General features: G+C 37.1%; 1 non-coding gene across 1 annotated transcript; it reads left to right on the top strand.

The window, feature by feature from the left end:
- Window positions 1-3,095: 3,095 nt before the first annotated feature.
- On the top strand, window positions 3,096-3,259 carry LOC142426907 (U1 spliceosomal RNA). Its single transcript, XR_012779787.1, has one exon. It is a non-coding gene; the product is annotated as a U1 spliceosomal RNA (small nuclear RNA).
- The last annotated feature ends 15,761 nt before the right edge of the window (window positions 3,260-19,020 follow it).

Below are 19,020 nucleotides of genomic sequence, written 5' to 3'. Positions count from 1 at the left end.
CTTAAGTGGAGAGCAAATGCTTTGAGAATGATTGGGGCGGGGAATGTATGGATGTGTTTTTTACAATTGATGTATGTTTATGTATGGATTGTGATAAGAGTTGTATGAGTCCCTAATAAAATGTAAAAAAAGAAAAGGGAAAAAAAGAAAGAAAATGATTAGGGCAAAGAATGTACAGATGTGCTTTATACAATTGATGTATGTATATGTATGGACTGTGATAAGAGTTGTATGAGCCCCTAATAAAACGTTTAAAAAAAAGAATGGCAAAAAAAAAAGAAATAGCCAAATTTGATTCCTGTGTGTTCCATCTGGTAAGACCTATGTGCATAATTGACCTGTATGTGACTGGGGGAAAAAAAGGTACTTAGGATGAATACAAGTTTGTCTTTGGTCTTGCAAAATTCTCCAGCATCATTTCTCTCTACAAGTCCAACCCTCAATCCTTTTTTGTTTTCAAATGTCACATTCTAATCACTAGGAACTATTGAGGCGTTTGGATTGCAAACGTGATCAATTTCATGCAGAAGATGTATGTAGACTTCTTCAATTTTTTCATCATTGCCTTTTGTTGTTGGTGTATCATTTGGAAAATAGCCATGTTACCTTAGCTTCCTTTTAGATGTATGAATACTTTCCTATCACAGGTAGTAATATTCTCCTGAACAGAGCTTGAAATAATATTTTTGAAAATGAATACAATGTCCTTTTGCTTCAAAGTGTCATTCTTGGCACAGTAACGCATATGACTGATTGAAAATGGCTAACAGCGGTCCACTTCAGATTACCAAAACCCGGAATGTCAATCGTCATGCATGACAACTTGTAATTTTCCTATATTCTTATTCTGTAAACTCTATATTCTGGTTAATGATGGATGTTTGTAGCTACTTCTTCCTTTGAGGCAAGCACCATCAACAATGAAAGATCCCACAAGATTTTCTGCAGTCACATCATTAAGGCCAACTCTAGCTGAGTAGGCAAATCTTCTCCAATTGTATTTTAAGTGTCTTCCAACCTGGAAAGCTCATCATCTGTCACTCAAGTATATAGTATTCTAGTGCCTTTTAGATAATTTTGAGTGTTACTCTTCAGTACTGGACTACTTCTTTTCTTCTAGTTCAACTTAGTCTGGAAGCTCCACAAAAACCTATCCACCATGGTGGCCTTTCTGATACTTGAAATAGTGATAGCCTTGAGCATTATAACCACAAAGAAGCCACCACAGCATGACAAAGTGACAGGCAAATAGTAGGATGCTTTTGATTATGAACCTGTTACTGAAATATAGTGCTACACTTTAAGGTTGTAAAGATGTAAAGAAATCACTTCTTATTTCCCCCTAACCTGTCATGCATCTCTAATATACAAATAATCAGTTTATTAATTAAAATAGATTCTAAAGGCCATAAAAGCAAAGATTTGTTAGCTACATCTCTGCATCTAGAATAGGGTCTGGAATACAACTATATATATGTATAGATATTCTATAAAAATTGTTGAATGAATGAATAAATACACTTTTCTACATTTGAAGTTTTTAAGAGTAACTCATATAAAAGTGTAGATTTGGGTTAGACTGGAAGGCTATTGTAACAATCCTTTGCCTTTAGGATGTTCCATTAACAATAACTAGTAGAGAATTCTGATTAAATATAAGGAGCACAATTAATGCATCCAACCATGTAGCCATCTCAATATCTATAACAAACTGTATATGCATATATGCTTTTGAGATTGCTTTCGTTATATCAAAATTTTATTTAAATTATTCAAATTTAATTGTTTGAACAATTAAAATTTAAATAATAATTATATTTAAACTTAAATCTTTTAAAATTCTTAGTGATGCCATCAAGATATGTTGCTTATCTTGAATATTTGTGAGCTGGTTTGTATATGATTTGTTTCTTATACAGGCTAATATTTCTGAAATATTAATCTTTTAAAAAATCATTGATTATGAGGTACATTCAAAACTATTCCCATACTATCGTCGAATCAATGAACTTGCATTCGAAAAAATTTCTTTGGAACAAATTGAAAAGCATGGAACTGTGAGCACAGTAGAAATTGCTTAAGTCATAGAATACTGATAATGAATATGTTACAGATGCAATAGGGAGGATATTCTATTCTAATAATGAAAACAGTTAATTTTTCTGTAAAATCTTTGTGGAAAATTTAATCTAATCCACATACACATTTGAAAACATGTCGAAGAGGAGGGGGAAGATGGCCGACCAGGGGACCCGCATGCTCTGAGTGCTCTTTCGAACAAAGCAGGTTTGGTGTCCATGTAGCCAAGTGGTAGGAGTCTGGTGAGTGAAATATCCCCCGGGGACACGCCACACCCCCACCCCATGCATTTGTCCTGAGCTGGGCCTCGGCAATACAGGACCCGATTCGATTCGTGGGACATCTCCGGCTAATAGGCTGCCGCCATCGCGGCTGCAACTACCTACAGCCCCACTCCATGTCACGCCCTGGACCCATATAGGCCATAGAAAAAAATGTATATGCCTCGTTTTCTTTGTAAGGTATACAAGTGGCAGATTTCAACAATTCATATCTGTAACATAATTTCAACTCTAGAAATAGCTACTAGGGTTATATGAGTGGAACTTTATATGAGTGGGACTCATATAAAGGCACTAATTTTCCTTTAGTGGCTCTGCCTAAGCAGTATGATCCTATGGTTGTGTAAAATGACATTTTAAGAACCCCTGCATGGATACTGAATCAGAAAGCATTGACATCATGAAAAATCTCAAAATATAATGGAAGTATAATACAAATAAATCGCAAAAGAGAAACGGCTACTATTTGTTTCTTAAAGTATAGAAAATGAAAATATTTGGAAAAAACTGGAAATATAAATAGTGCTAAAGACTTGAGACTAAAACTCATACAGATTTAAAAGCTGAATGACGTAAAGCTTGGGTTTGGAATGCATGAAAATAATAAGAAAATTAATTTGCATGGCCTTTGCTAGTTAGATCCTGGTATAGAAAACATTTATTAAAAGGCTAGAAATGTGTTTGTTTGTTTTTTATTTTATCCTTTGCAACATGCATTGAAGAAAGATATTGCCAATACTTACCTGGCAGGGGAGATACCATGATCATGAAGGTGGTTTTCCCAGGGCGAGGCTTATCCATTGCACTCCGGATGTGCTGACCCCTGCGATTTCCCCAAATGTGGGAAACTCGACTGCATAATTTGTGGTAGTGGGGGACTGCGTTCGCGCTCTCCCCTGAAAGAAAAAAAAGAAAGATATTGCCAAAGAACTGAGAGCTCCCTCTGTGGTATTTCATAAGGACTCTTAGGGGTCGTCGACAGCATAGATAATGTTTCCCTTTTACTCTCAACAGTCAAGAATATACTTCAATCTCTTATATATAAGAAAAACATAATTTATTAAACAGAGAAAGATATTTCTGACAATCTGTAGCAAATGAGGAAGAAAGCCTTTTCATTTATACAATAATATTGTTACCCTGAGTTTTGAACATATATGAATTTTAACTGGAGCATACATATTATTTTATTTCGGCCTTGGCCATTTTCTTAACCTTTTTATGCCTATAAACTCATTTCTATTTATTTTTTGAGAACTATTTGAATAAAAACTCTTTTTAAGAGATTTTCAAGGAGTTGGAATTTCTTTCATCAGTTTCTAGCCTAACTATTCAGGGTCAATCTCTTCCTAATGAACCTGGTAATTAATCCATAGCACAGCTAAAGCCTAGTGGCATATGAAATACAGAACTTCTTTGACTTTGAAACCTACAAATCTTTGACATTACTGTTGTTTCAACTAGAAAAGAACAACGCTTAGTTTCTACAAGCTGCAGGATTAAGAAATTTTATTCATTTTGATATGTCAGGATCATTTCACAATGAATATGACTATTCTACTATTCAAGGTTGGAGAAGCAGCTAATTAGTAGAATCCATCTCCTTTTAATCTTAGTTCTTATTGTAATTCTGTTTATTTCCAAGTTTTCAACAAAAGAAAAATTAGAGTTCACTAAAAATACAAACAAAAAACGAAGATACAATGAGAATGGACTAATTGTCAAGTATAACATTCTTTGCTTTAATTTTTTCCTATTTATCATAAGAAGTCATTTGAGAACTGTTATATTTGGAATTTTGACAAACTGGTTTAGTACTCTATAAAAACTGAATTTTCAAATAAATGACTGAATCTCTATCCATATTCAATAACCCTAAACATTTCTAAATTTACATATCAAAAGACTGGTATATTCCTACCCCCTATATTTGCCCTTTTGTTGTATCTTATGGTAAGTAAACTGTATGGTTTGTAACACAATGCTTTAAACAGAGTAATATTTTTGTAAATGATCTTATCAAATTCACTGGTGAAAAATATTATAAAAATAAATCATTTTATAACATGATGAATTTGAGTTGAAACTTTGTATTTGGTATGATTCTGTTTGTTTTATACTTATCAGCTCACCTATGTTCTATTGGACATAGGGTAGCTGTAAGTCTAAACTCACTCCAGGAAACTCAGCTTCCCTCCACGATGAACTGACTATGAACATGAGTTTCCCAACAATGAATTATTTTAATGTTACTGTTTGGAAACAAATAATAGCTCACCACTGATTTATTGGCATACTTTGGATTATGATTTTAAAAATACGTGTTAGGCTGGGTTCCAACAAAATAATTTTGTCTAGACAGAAGAGCCACAACGGTTGTAATAGAGTTCAAATGTAAACACTTTGCAAATGTTATATTAATATATCTTAACTGCAACTCTCTATTGATTATGCAAACAATGGATAACACTGAGAAGAATAGAAAGGCAAGACAGTTTATTATTCTCCCATAGAACCTGCAAATGGACAAAGAGGCAGTCATTCAAACAAAACAAGCAAATATCGTCTGGTTTAAAATCAGGTAAAGTGTGCATCAGGACTGCATCCTTTCATTGTGTTGACTCATTATCTACACTGAGCAAATGCTCTGAGACGTTGGACAGTACGAAGAAGACGGTATCCACATTGAAGAAAGGTTGATCAACAACCTACAATAGGCAGATGGCATCCCCTTTCTTGCTGAAATCAAGGAGGACTTGAATCACTTGCAGATAATGGAACGCCTCAGTATCGATTGTCTCAATATAAACGAAGCCAAAAAGCTCAAAACAGTACCAGACAATAGCCAGCATGATACACAGAGAAATTAGTGAATTTGTCAAGGAGCTCATTTTGTGTGGATCCACAATACATGCTCATGAAAGCAGTTATCAAGAAATTAGACAATGCATTGCATTGGGAAAATCTGCTGCACAGACCTCTTTGAAATGATAAAGAACCAAAGGAGAATTGATATATTTGGATTATGGGGCTGGGGAAGAATGTTGAAAGTATGGTGGACTGCCAGAAAAACAAGAACCCCTATTTTGAAAGCAGTACAGAGGGCTCAGACAGAAAGGTAATTGTGAGGAATGTGCATGACTGAGCACGGTTTCATTCTGTTGTCCATTTTGTTGTTGTTGGGAGGTGCCCTCTGGTGGGTTGTGACTCACTGGACTTCCATTCTTCTCAGAATTATCCATATTTTGTTACCATCCACATAGTTGAATGTCTTGTCATCGTCAATAAACATAAGTTAGCATTGTTGTGGTATTGTTTGCTTTCAGCAAAAATCCACCTGACACCAGAATGATCTCCTCCACAATTAAGAGCGAGTTTCAGAGTCTTCTGTCATCCACTTTGCTCTTTTCTTTCTTTCTTGTCTTTTTCCTTTTGCTTCTTCATGAATGATGTTCTTGATGTCCTCCAAAGCTCATAAGGTATTCTCTCATTAATGTCCAATGCATGATATGTTCTCAAAATTCAGGTGGAATAGACTCAAAATTACAATTTAGTTCTCATAAATGTGCTTTAATTTTCTTCAGCTTTATCCTGAACTTACATATGAACAATTGATGGTCTGTTTCACAGTCAGTCCCTGGCCTGGTCTCAGCTCCTGATGTTGAAATCCTCCATAATTTCATTCCACAGATGTTGTCAATTTGATTTCTGAGTATTGCCTCTGGAGAAGTCGATATGTATAATTACTTTTGTGTTGTAGAAAATGATATTTGCTAGGAACAAACCTTCTATCCAGCTCTCTTCAGCTTTGTTTCTATCCCTATGCCCATATGTTGCCGCTATTGTTCCTTATTTTCTGTTTCCAACTTTTGAATTCCAATCATCAATATGTATCAGTTCATTTGATTGCCTGTTCAATCAATTTCTGACTGAATTCATTGGTAGAATTCTTTGATTTCTTCATCACTAGCTTTTTGGTTGATGCATGGTGCGATAGTTTATTGTGCCAGCCTTGCCGATAAACACAAGTAGGATTAACTGAAGGGCAGAGGGCTTCTGAAGGATAAATGACTCGGTGAGCCTCACCTTGCTTGTTCTGTGCCTCAGTTTAAAGGGGTACACTACCTGTGGAATGCCGAGCCTGTGGACTGTGTCGCTGTATGTTGAGGTCCCTTTAAGCCCACATGATTGGAATGTTCATCTCTGGAGCTGGGGGCTGACAGTTGATGACAGTTGGGGACCTGCCTTGCTGTTTGCTGCCTGGATATATATAGCCCAGCTCTCTCTACAGAAGGGGACTGGCAACTGGCGGCTCTCAAACCTTAAAGGACTGCTAGTGTCTCACTGCTTTATAATTCAACTGTTAATTTCTTGTATTTTCTATCTGTATATAATTTAACGGTTCATTTCTTGTATTATATATCTATCTTTATAAATATTTTTATATATAATTACTAGCAATCTGGTTTGTCTCTATAGAGAACCCTGTCTAACACACATAGATTTAAATAGCAATTGTGTAGATTGGTTTTACATGTAGGTGGATAAATTTAATCAATCACATACAACATAGTACTTCAGTAGACCTTGAAATGTTTTTTGGATGATGAATGCCATGCCATTCCTCTTACTTGTGTTATTGCTGGCATACTAAATGATGTGATTTTTTGTTTCAAAATGGCAATACTGATCCATTTCAGCTCATTAATGCCTAGGGTATCGATCTGCATGTGTCCCATCTCATTTCTGACTACTTCCAGTTTTCTTAGATTCATACTGTGCATATTCCAAGTTGAAAACATTAGCTGATTTTGGTAGCTGTTTCTTTTGCCCTGTCAGCAAAGGAAGGTCCCAAAGGCTTCACTCACACAGAGTTCATCAGACTTACATAACCATGGTTGATTCCATTCTGAGAAAGCCGCTCCTCTCTGTTTAGAAATCATTTTATTGGGGGCTCTTAACAGCTCTTCTCACAATCCATACATGCCTCCATTATGTCGAGCACATTTATACATATATTGCCATCCTCACTTTCAAACCTTTTTCTTTTTACTTGAGTCTTTGTTATCAGCTCATCCTCCCCCAACCCCCACCCCAAGCAACTCCTCTTAAGTCACACCTTGAGTACCTTTGACCAGACAGGCCCATCCTCCAAGCACTATCGCTGACAAGCTTCTTCTTCCATTTCTTAGGTCTTCAGCATCTCACAATGGTTTGAAGCTATGCATAAGGATTTCTATAATCAAGGTGTTATTTTCCTCCAACTTATTCTTCCTTATTTCCAATGTGAAAGTACCAATAATCAGTATCTATCAATACATCTTGATTTCATTCTTGATCAGGTTTAAACTGCAGATGTTGGTATAAAATAAAACCTTCAGTTTCTTCATTTTTGGCACTGGTTGTTAGGATATAAATTTGAATGACACCCATATTAGCTGGTATTTCTTATAAGTATAATGCTATTAACCTGCCACTAATAGTTTTGTACTTTAGGACATATATTGAAAACAATTTTTGTTTGTCTATAATATTATACCATTCTTCCTGAATTTGTCATTCCTGATTCTAAATGACCCATAATCATCCATTTCAGCTCACTAAGTACAAAACCAAAGCTACTGACATCAAGGCCAAACTTTATGGGAATAGACAGCCTCATCTTTCTCCCTCAGAGCAACAGTGAGTTTGAACTGCTGACTTTCTGGATGGCAACACAATGTCTATCCAAACAACAACAGGGCTGATTTTTGCTTTCTATTACCTAGAATAAGGAACCCTGATGGTATAGTGGACTGCTAATCACAAGGTGAACAGTGTGAAATCACCAGTCACTCCATGGGAGGAAAACGAGTCTTTCTACTCCTGTAAACAGATACAGTCTCAGAGACCCTCAGGGCAGTTCTGTAAGCTTGCCAAGAATTAGAAATAACTTGATGACAGTGAGTTTTAGAACATCAGTCTTGATGTGCTCCATTTCATTTTTGCTGAGTTCCAATTTTTCAAGGTCCATACGTCATATATTCCAAGTTCTGATATTGAAGGGACGCTTGTAATTATTTTTTTGTCGTTGGCGCTGTTCTTAAGAGTTGTCAGGATGGTGCTGACTCATAGGGATCACACTCGCAACAGAAGGAAGCACTTCCTGATCTTGCACCATCCTCACAGCTGCTATGTTAGAGCCGATTGTTGCGGCCCCTGTGTTCATCTACCTCCCTGAGGTGCTTCCTTCCCCTGATCCCCTACTTCACGCGGCATGCTGCATTAAAACAACAACAACAACAACATAGATTGTATTTTGGAGAACTAGGTGCCCTGACTCAATTCATAGGGTTGGTATGCCATCTTCCATACCAAAGAGGGTGATTGGATTAGCTAGGCAATATGTGACACCCTAACTGCTGAAACATTCAGAAAGCAAAGAGCTGCTTTCTCTATTATTGCTAAATTGTATAAACATGTGTTTGGAATTTTGGGTGATAATTTGAATAGTGGGGAAACCCTAATTAATAGAGAAAATGAAACAGAATCTCTAATGTGAGAGACAAAGAGAGATGGAATCTCAGTAACATGGTTTTATTATTTAGGACTTTCAATTAAATAAGCCAACACAAAATATTTTTGCTTGTGCCAATTTGACTTACATGGAACTATAAGAGTACCTATTTTAAAATAAGGTCCTGATAATGTATTGTTACAAATGGGAGGTTAAAGCATTCACAAAATTGCTTTTCAACAGCAAACAAAATTTCATTTTTCTCAGCTGAGAAGGGACTGATACTTGTTACACAGTATAAAGTGTTATTTATATTGTCATACTCATATAGATTTACTCAATTCGCAGATATTTAGTTCTCTGTGCCTCGGGCATTTGGGAATTCTGTAGAGCAATGCCTGTACTGATTAAGATTTTATGGGTTTCCAAAAATTTATCCAAGAAGTAAACTGCCCACTAACCCACTGGCACCCATTGATTCCTACTCACAATAACCCTCTATAGGATTTCTGAAGCTAGAATTAATTTCAAGAGCAGGAAACCTTCTCTTTCTCTCACAGAAGATTTTGTGGGTTTGAATAGCCTGCCTGTTAACCTCTTCTAAATAGTCTATTGACAGCACAAAGGAAGAACTACAACCTCATTGAAAGAAAGCTCTTCGTGTTCTTCTCAGCAAGCCATCACTCATAATCTGATAAAACTGAGCTCGAAAGGACTATAGAAATTAATACCCTGCCCCAAGTTATAGTCAGTCTTGGAAAACATGAGAAAGTAAGTAAGAAGCAACATAGATAAATATTACTATAACCTGTACAAAAAAATTGTCTTCCCCTATGTCTATAGTTTTTCAATATCTGAGTGACAAATACAAACATTATTCTCAGTTGGTAGAGAAATCCAATGAGATACAATCTTAAAACAATGGGTCCATTCATCCCATTGCTGCTCCAGAGAACCAAAATGGAAGACAGTTTCCCTAGAATTAGGGAAATGGACAGAGAAGCCAAGTCTCATAAATAGGAAGGCATCATTAGTAGATGGTCTAGGTTTCAGAAATGTGAGTTGACTAAATCTCTGATTTTGGTTATTAGTGTGCGCAACTTTACTTCCCCAATATTCATATGTAATACCTGCTTTTCCATTGCCAAAATACTCTCAAGTAACTTCTGACACACTGTAGAATCCTATAGTACAGAGTAGCACTCTGGTGAATCCTTAGGGAAGCAGACTGCCCCATCTTTCTCCAGTGGAACACCTGATGGGTTTAATCTCATGACCTTTCAGTTAGCCCTGGAATGCTATAAGACTGCATCACTAGGTCTGCATTTACAGATGGTTAAATATGCCAGCTAGCAACAGATTTCTGGGTTAAAAATGTATCTCTATATTAATATTTTATTAAATAAAATCTTCTAAATTTACCATTCAGAAATAAAATGCTATTCTTTTAGAAAACAAAGCAAACTTAAATGTGAAAAATTTTTCAATATGTTATCCCAGAAACCAATAAAAGAGTTATTCCTATTTAAGTGAGAATTAGAGTAACAAATATGAGAAAAATATTAGTAAAAAGAATTAAACTGCTCAGTTTGAATATATATGGTTAATATTCTACAAGGTATAATGACCGTAACTTTGAAATTAAATATGTAAACTCACAGAGTTTATGGCTTTACTTAACCTAGAGCCAAAAAACTGTGCTTGCTGACAATTTTCTTGTTTTCCTTTTGGTAATAAAGTGTTATTGGAACATGCGTTAGGTGCCTGCAGGTCTGCTCCAATAAAGAACAACCGTGTGTGCAAAAGAAAGAAGCATAGACCTGTCCCCATCATCCTCACACTGTGTTCACGCTTGAGCCATTGTTACAACCACTATGTCATCCCCTTCTCCGCCCATTCACATGCCCACACAATAGGCACCAACTTATGCTTTGGAGTGATGATAGCAGATTTTAAAATTATATTCAAGTAAAATAACTCTTTTTAATAGTACTCTTATTTGTATTTTAAATGATTTCTGAATGTCATTCTTAGTAACAGAAGATCATTCTTATGTGTCGGTCTGTTTGTTTACACAGGAATAGCAACAGGTCCTAATTGATTACATAAGTCTCTTTGAACATATAATGTCAAGCAGCCACTGAGATTAGATAATTTATTTCTCAAAATGTCATAAAAAATCCTCATACTTTTAAAACCTATGATTTTTGTCTATACCAAGGCTTCAAAATCAAGTCAAAGAACTTTTCTTAATCAGATTTTGCTAGCAATAACAACCGATTGTGTAACTAACTTCCTTTCTCCTTGAGGTGCATTATATATTCCAAAGTTTCTAATATGCTGAAAGTCACTTTCCTTATCACTTCTGTGACTGAAGCCCTAGAAGCAGGGTACCAGGTCAATTTGTGGAGAAATACCTCTAACTATGGGTTCATTAAGCGTGGGTTTGTCATCATTAGACTGATTACCAAATGTGACACTTCAAGTTAACTTGATTAATGCATACTAATTGATCAAATATAACCTAATAATAAAGGATAATCAACTTTTGGTATATTTATGAGAATAGTGATATCATCGTTATTGCAAGACTTAATACAAATAATGATCATAGCACTCTAATTACATGCAATTATTTAAATGTTTCATTTCAACATTTATTTAACTGAATTTTATCAAATTGTATATTCGTGACAGATTAAGATAGATTCTTTATGTGACAATCATAAAAGAAAACATAGAGATGGTCATACAGTATCATAAACTAACAACTACACATACATTTACATCAAACACTTATTTAGGTCTATAAAATTAAATAAGATCTGAGGATATTTTTGTTCCCCTAGAACAGTGGTTCTGAAACTTCCTAATGCCTCAACCCATTAATACAGTTCATGGTGCAGTGACCCCCAACCATACAATTTTTTTGTTGCTATTTCATAACTGTAATTTTGCTACTGCTATGAATCAGGTGACCCCGGTGAAAGGGTCATTCAACCCCCAAAGAGGTCGCAACCCACAGGTTGAGAACCATTGCTCTAGAACTTCTGATGGTGGTCTTATTTTATGAAGTCTTTTTCTTCTGGATAAAAAAAGAATCTTGGATGTGCTACTTAGTCCTGTGGCATTGCTTGACAGCTATTACAATGAAGTCAACTATGAGCTCTTAAACGTGTATCCATGAGTCTATTCCCTCAACGTTTTCTCTCTTTCTATTCGTTTATTAGACTGTCCTTTGTGGAACATACAATTTCTGGCCTGTGGTTGAGAATAATGCATTCAGGTAAAGATCAGAAAAACAGAAACCACCATTTGATCATAAGATTAAATGCATATAATTAATTTATTATGGTAACCAGTAAAATAAGACTGTAGAGCAAACCCTTCCATTATCCTAAAGTTTGTAACTATTACGTAAGAACTTGATCTACTATCACTACAGCAGAAAATAAATCCAAAATCTAGTTTAGCCTAGATATAATATTTGGCAAGAAAAAGATACAAAGGCTTTTAACTGGTCATCAAAAATGTGCAAATTTTAACATATGCCATTCCTTATTTTCCAACAAATTTCAATTATTATGGAACCAGGCACATAAAATTTGTTTTTCTCAAACCCTCCATGATTTCTTATATAAAGTTGTTTTTTCACTGTTTTATATATGTATATATATGTATATATGTGTATATATGTGTGTGTGTATATATTTCATATTCTTGGAAACCCCAGTACTTTTCTTTGGAACAGAGTTACTCTTTTCCATGATAAATCAAACCAGTATCTCCTTTACATTGTAAATGGTTGGAAAATATTGTCCACTTCTCCCATGGACGATTTCCTGGGCACAAAGGCCATAAGTCAACTGTCAGTGTGTGCCAGACTGTTCACAGATGTGGCCCCAGCTCCCTATTTCCTGGTAACACCATTGACATCAAACTCAAGGAACCCTGGGTATGTGTGAATGTTGCCAATAAGTCCATGTGCTCTTTGCTGGACACAGAAGCTGCATAATGGATACTAAAACCTTTTGGTGGTCTTTTGACTTCCTCTTATCTCCATGCGGTTGCCCAAAACAGGCTGCCAACTAAGACGTTCCTCACACCTCCTCGGCCTTACATCTGGGAGGGCTGTTTATTTTCATACTAGTTTTTAATTGTTCGTTAATTTTCCACTTTACTTTTAGAAAGAGATTTCTTATCGAAATTGAGTCCAAATGACTTTCATGGCTGCTTCTATTGCTCTTATAAGAATTAAACTCCCCTCATTAGGTCTCCAAAAGATCACCATTTGAGTTCCTGTTTATCAAACATGTCCATAAAGTACTATGTGCTACACGGAGAATAGTTCGTAAAATATGTTTTATCCATTTTTAAAATAAAATATTTAATGCCATAAAGGCATATGAGACCCACTGAGGTAAGCTATTTTTAAATATATATTATAAGTCTGGGAATGTGCAGCAAGGCAAGATCACTGAAGCAAGAACTAAACAAGTGTTGTTATTTAGTGAGCATACTTACAACTTCAACTCCTCTTTCAAAAGCAAAACCTGAGCAGAAAAGCTCAAGGGATTTGGCCCCTGGTAGCTGGAGGCTGCATCTGTTTCTTCACCCTGTTCACAAGCAATGGCTTTAGCCTTGGAACTCAGTGCTTACGTGAGACAGGACGATAAGGATGCATTTCCTTGAGAAACAACCATTTGCTGATGTGTAATTAAAAGTGATAGAATTTTCACATTCAGTGATTGGTAAGTTTGCAATGTACAAGTTAGCAGGAGAAGAGTTTAGGTGGTCACAGTATGGTTAGAGTAAAGGTTTGAGAAAGTTGCAGATATTATGAGAAGGAGTTAAATAGTAGCTCTGTCTGAAAGTGTCTGAGTGTGCCAGAAAATGAATGATGACAGTAGAAACTTGAAAGCATATAGTGAATTGTTTGGAGAGAAATTGATGAAAGGGGAAGTGAATGAGTTCGTTATAAGAGAAGGATTACAATGTGAGTAAAAAAAGTCTGGGACTTCTGGGAAGATGGCGACGGAGTGACATATACAGAAGGACTCCACAGAATTGAGCGCAGGATAGTTTCTTAGAGGGAAATTTAATGCTGCCAGAACACAGGAGGAGCATCATAGAGATAAGTAGGCACAGACCCATGGGGTTTTGAGGGGCTGGGGGTTTTGGCTTAGCTCAGTGGAAGCCAGCTGGGCCTTGACCTTGGCCCTGCCACTATATCTGCCAGAGCTGGGACCATTTGGAGCCTGTAGCAGGGCATGGTATCAACACAGTTTCAGTTTGACATGCCTGCCTTGGGGCAGGGATTGGACCATTGCAGCTCCACGGTCAGGGATCGGGATTCACCTACATTGTTGCTTTTGTTTCCATCTCTGCTCTCTGTCCCCCCACAGATCTGGAGGTCTGCACAGGGGCATTTTATCGGCACAGCCACACCTTGCCAACACTACCTCAGGGCGGGGACTAAACCCTCCTAGGTCCATGGGAAGGGATCAGGACTCAGCTACATTGTTGTTTTGTTACCCTCTTCTCTATATCCCCCCCACACAAACACAGTCTAAGCAGTCTTACTTTTTAATATTTTTTCTCCTATTTGTTTCTTCCCTGCTCTCTCACACTCCACTGTTGACCTCCAGACCACTCCCCCTTAGCCTAGGGAATTTATAACTGCACCACACCCAGGTAGGTGAGCTCCACCCTGTGTAACTAGCCAGAGGATGGGGAAAGCCCTGCTGTCCCTCCAGGGGGTACACTGCCCAATTTCTTACTGGGGGAATTCCTGCCTGTGTACCTGGGGGAATGAGGCAGATCGGCCCACACTAGTCAATATTCTTAGCTGTTGCAGGAACTACTGCCCAGCCTACGGAACACCAAAGCAGGCAACCCACTGGCCTTCTGTGGCACTTCCCTGAGAGGGAAGCCACAGGAAGATAAAGTGGTACGTTAATTCCATAGTGAAATTAGCTGCAGGCAGTTCAAAGAAGCATTCCTACAAGTCTCCCAGAGAGAGCCAGTGCTCTTTGACTCCCTGGAAATGGCACCAGGCTCCTCTAAAACAACGCAATGCATACAGCCATCAGTCCAAACGAACTCAATGAAAAAAAGGAGAGAAACAAAAGACAATGGCAGATGTTCCAAACACAACAACATGCACAGAAGAATCAACCATTGAGCTGCTACAGAAAGAAATTTTCAGAAGGCTGCTTGGAGTCATACAGGATATGAGGGAAACAATACAGAAAAGGGATGAAATGATAGAGGATATAAAGACCATACAACAAAGGGAAATACAGGAGCTTACGGAGGAGATAAGAAAAACCATTAGCAGAAACACGGACCTCGAGAATCAACTGGAGGAAGCAGAGAACCGCATCAGTGACTTGGAGGACAGCCAAGCAGACTTTAACAAACGCGAACAAAAATCTAAGAAGATTATCAGAGAGGCTGAAGAAAATCTAAGAGCTAAGTCTGATGCTATGAAGCCGAACAACATTAGAATTATTGGCTTACCAGAGGAAGAGACACAATCAAGAAGTCATCTGCAACAATAGTGAGAGAATTCTTGGAGGAAAACTTCCCCAGCTTAATGAATGAAAACCAGGCAACCATTCAGGAAGCTGAAAGAACACCAGTTAGACTGAACCCTAAGAAGAAGACACCAAAGCACATAAGAGTTAAACTATCCAACTTTGAGGAAAAGGAGAACATTTTGAGACGAGCGAGGGAAAAACAAGCAATCACATATAAAGGTTCCCAAATAAGAATATGGTCAGATATTTCAGGAGAAACTATGAAGAAGAGGAGAGAGTGGAGGAACATATTCTAAAAATTGAAGGAAAACAATGCAAACCCAAGAATTCTCCACCCAGCCAAATTATCGATCAAGATAGATGGAGAAGAGTCTTCCCAGACAAGGAAAATCTCAAAGAATACATTATAGGAAACCCAGCCCTACAAAAGCTTCTTGCCGACCCAGAATGGGCAGAAGAACAAAACTCACCAAGCATAATAAGAGACCACCACATACAACAAGCTCCCCCAGAGGGGCACAAAGAGAAAACAGACCCCAAGATAGCATTGGCTTAAGGATGGAAAGAATGATACGCACACATGCACAACAGACTAATGAAAAAGGAAAGTAGAAAAACACCCAACACAAAAGGTATAAGATGAAATCACAGAGGCCGCAGATGGAGATAATGGCCTGAACTCAGGAATTAAAAGAATGAGAGTAGCAGAATGGCTTAGAAAACAAAGCCCATCAATCTGCTGCCTACAGGAGACACATCTCAAGGCTACAGACAAAAATAGGCTGAGAAACAAAGGCTGGAGAAAAACATACAAAGCAACCAACAATTCAAAAAAAAAAAAGAAAAGCAGGGGTTGCAATCCAAATCTCGGATAAAATTGACCTCAAAGTGCAAATCAGAAAAAAAAATAAGGAGGAACACTATATAATGCTCAAGGGAATGTTAGACAAAGAACCACTCAGCGTTGTAAACATATAGTCCCCTAATGAAAGACCTGCCGTATACGTCAACCAAACACTCCAAAAGATTAAAAAAGAAACCAGAGCCTCAACAAATGTAGTGGGTGACTTCAATACACCACTCTAAAAAGATAAATCAGAGGGAAAGAAACTCAACAAGGAAACTAGAGATCTAAACACTACAATTAGACAATTGGATCTGATATTTATAGAGCTTTTCATCCAAATAAAAAAAATCACATTCTTCTTAAGGCCACATGGCACATATTCGAAGAGAGACCACATGCTGGGGCATAAGGCGAATCTACAAAAATTTAGGCACACTGATAACATACACAACTCTCTCTCTCTGACCACTGTGACGTAAGGTTGGAAATCAACAAAAGGAAGATGAAAAAAATAAAAGCAAACAATTTGAGGATGAATAACTCTCTTCTGCAAAAGGAGTGTGTACTGGCACAGATCAGAGATGAAATTAGTATATTTCTAGAAACCAATGAGAATGAGCACATGATGTACCAAAACTTATGGGACACATAGCAATACATGCACACCTGGGAAAGGAAGAGAGACTTGATTGATATGCTAGCACAAAATTTAAAACAACTAATAGCAAAAGAAAAGAAATTATAAAAATCAGAGCTGAGATTCAGGAGAGAGAAAATAAGAAAACTATGGAAAAAATTAATGCTGCTAAAAGTGGATTCTTTGGAAGGATAAACAGAATTGACAGACCCCCTGGCAATCCTACAGAAACTCTTCCAGAGACAGGAAATGACAACAAACTCCCAAACTCTTACTATGAAGCTAGTATAACTTTGATACCAAAACTGGGCAAGGATCCCACAAAAATCCAGAACTACAGACCAATATCCCTAATGAACATCAATGCAAAAATCCTTAACACATTACTAGCCAACAGAATACAAAAGTATATAAAACATGATTCACCATGACCAAGTGGGATTCATACCAGGATTGCAGGGATGGTTCAGCATATGAAAGACCATTAGTATTATTCATCACATTGACATGAAAAACTATAGGAAACACATGGTAATATAGATAGATGCAAAAAAGCATTCGACAACATCTAACACCAATTCCTGTTTAAGACACTTGAGAAGATAGGAATGGTAGGAAAATTCCTCAAGACAATACAAGCGATATATGAAAAACCAACAGCCAACGTGGTAGTCAATGGAAAAAAGACTAACACATCAGATTGAAAAAGGGGACCAGACAAGGATGACCTTTGTCCCCACTCTTATTTAATACTGTGCTGGAATTTTAGCTAACAGCATAAAAAAAGAAAAGACATCAAAGGTATTCATCTGGGGAAGAAAAGGAGAAACTATCTGTATTTGCAGATGATATGATTTTATATATGGAAAATCCAAAAGTTCCACAAGAGGAGTGCTGAAAGCAATAGAGGAATATGGCAGAGAGGCAGAATACAAGATCAACAAACAGAAGTACATCAGACTGTTACATATATCACATAAGATCACAGAAGAGGAGATAAAAAGGTGGTACCCTTCACAATAGCCAAACACAAATTGAAATATCTAGGGATATACCTGACTAAAAGAACAAAAGAATTATGCGGGGAAAACTACAGAACACTATTACAAGAAACCAAGAGTGACCTCAACAAATGGAAGAATAGCCCATGCTCATGGACTGGAAGTCTCAATAGAGTCAAGATGTCAGTTGTATCACCGGCACTATATAAGTTTAATGCAATCCCAAAACATTTACCCCTATCTTTCTTCAAATAAATGGGAAAAAATGATTAACAACTTCATATGGAGAGGGAAGAAGCCAGAATTAGCAGAAAACTCCTAAGGAAGAAGTACACAGTGGGAGGGCTTGCTTTACCTGACTTTAGCACATACTCTACAGCCACAGTTGCCAAAACCGCATGGTATTGGTACAATGACAGATACTCAGACCAATGGAAAAGAACTGTAAACATAACAATAAAATCATCAGCATACAGACAATTGATCTTTGATAAGGGCCCCTAAAATATCAAATGGGAAGGAATTGCCTGCTTTAAAAAGTGGTGCTGGAAAATAAGGATCTTTATGTGCAGAAAAATGAAGCAAGACCCTTATCTCACTCCATGCACAAGAATAAACTCAAGGTGGATCACAGCCCTTGAAGTTAAACCCCAAATTATTAGGGCCATCAATGAGAGAATTGGGATCAACTTGAGAACTTTGGCACAGGGAATACATTGGCTATCAGAAATAGGGAGTACACAAACACAGAGAAGGCACAGATTGACAAATGGGATAAATTGAAGATAAAACACCTGTGTACATTGAATGAATTTCCATGGAGAGTAATGAGAGACCACAGACAGGGAAAACATCTTTAGCAATGAGACATCAGACAAAGGCCTTATTACTAAAATCTACAATACTCTGCTAGCTTCCAAAAAGAAAAAAACTAATTGCCCACTGAGGAGGTGGGCAAAGGACCTGAACAAAAGATTCACAAGTGCAGAAATCCTAATGGCAAACAAATGTTTCCAATCTCTAGCCATAAGAGAAATGCAAATTAAAGCAACAAAGAGAAAAAATAAATAAAATAAAACATCAAAGAGGTACCACCTAACACCCTCAAAGGTGGCCCCATTCAAAAAGTCAGACAGC

The sequence above is a fragment of the Tenrec ecaudatus genome, chromosome 14 (assembly GCF_050624435.1).
Source record: "Tenrec ecaudatus isolate mTenEca1 chromosome 14, mTenEca1.hap1, whole genome shotgun sequence".
NCBI lineage: Eukaryota > Metazoa > Chordata > Mammalia > Afrosoricida > Tenrecidae > Tenrec > Tenrec ecaudatus.
Note: the sequence above shows the minus strand (reverse complement) of the source record. Positions and strands in the feature narration are given on the sequence as shown.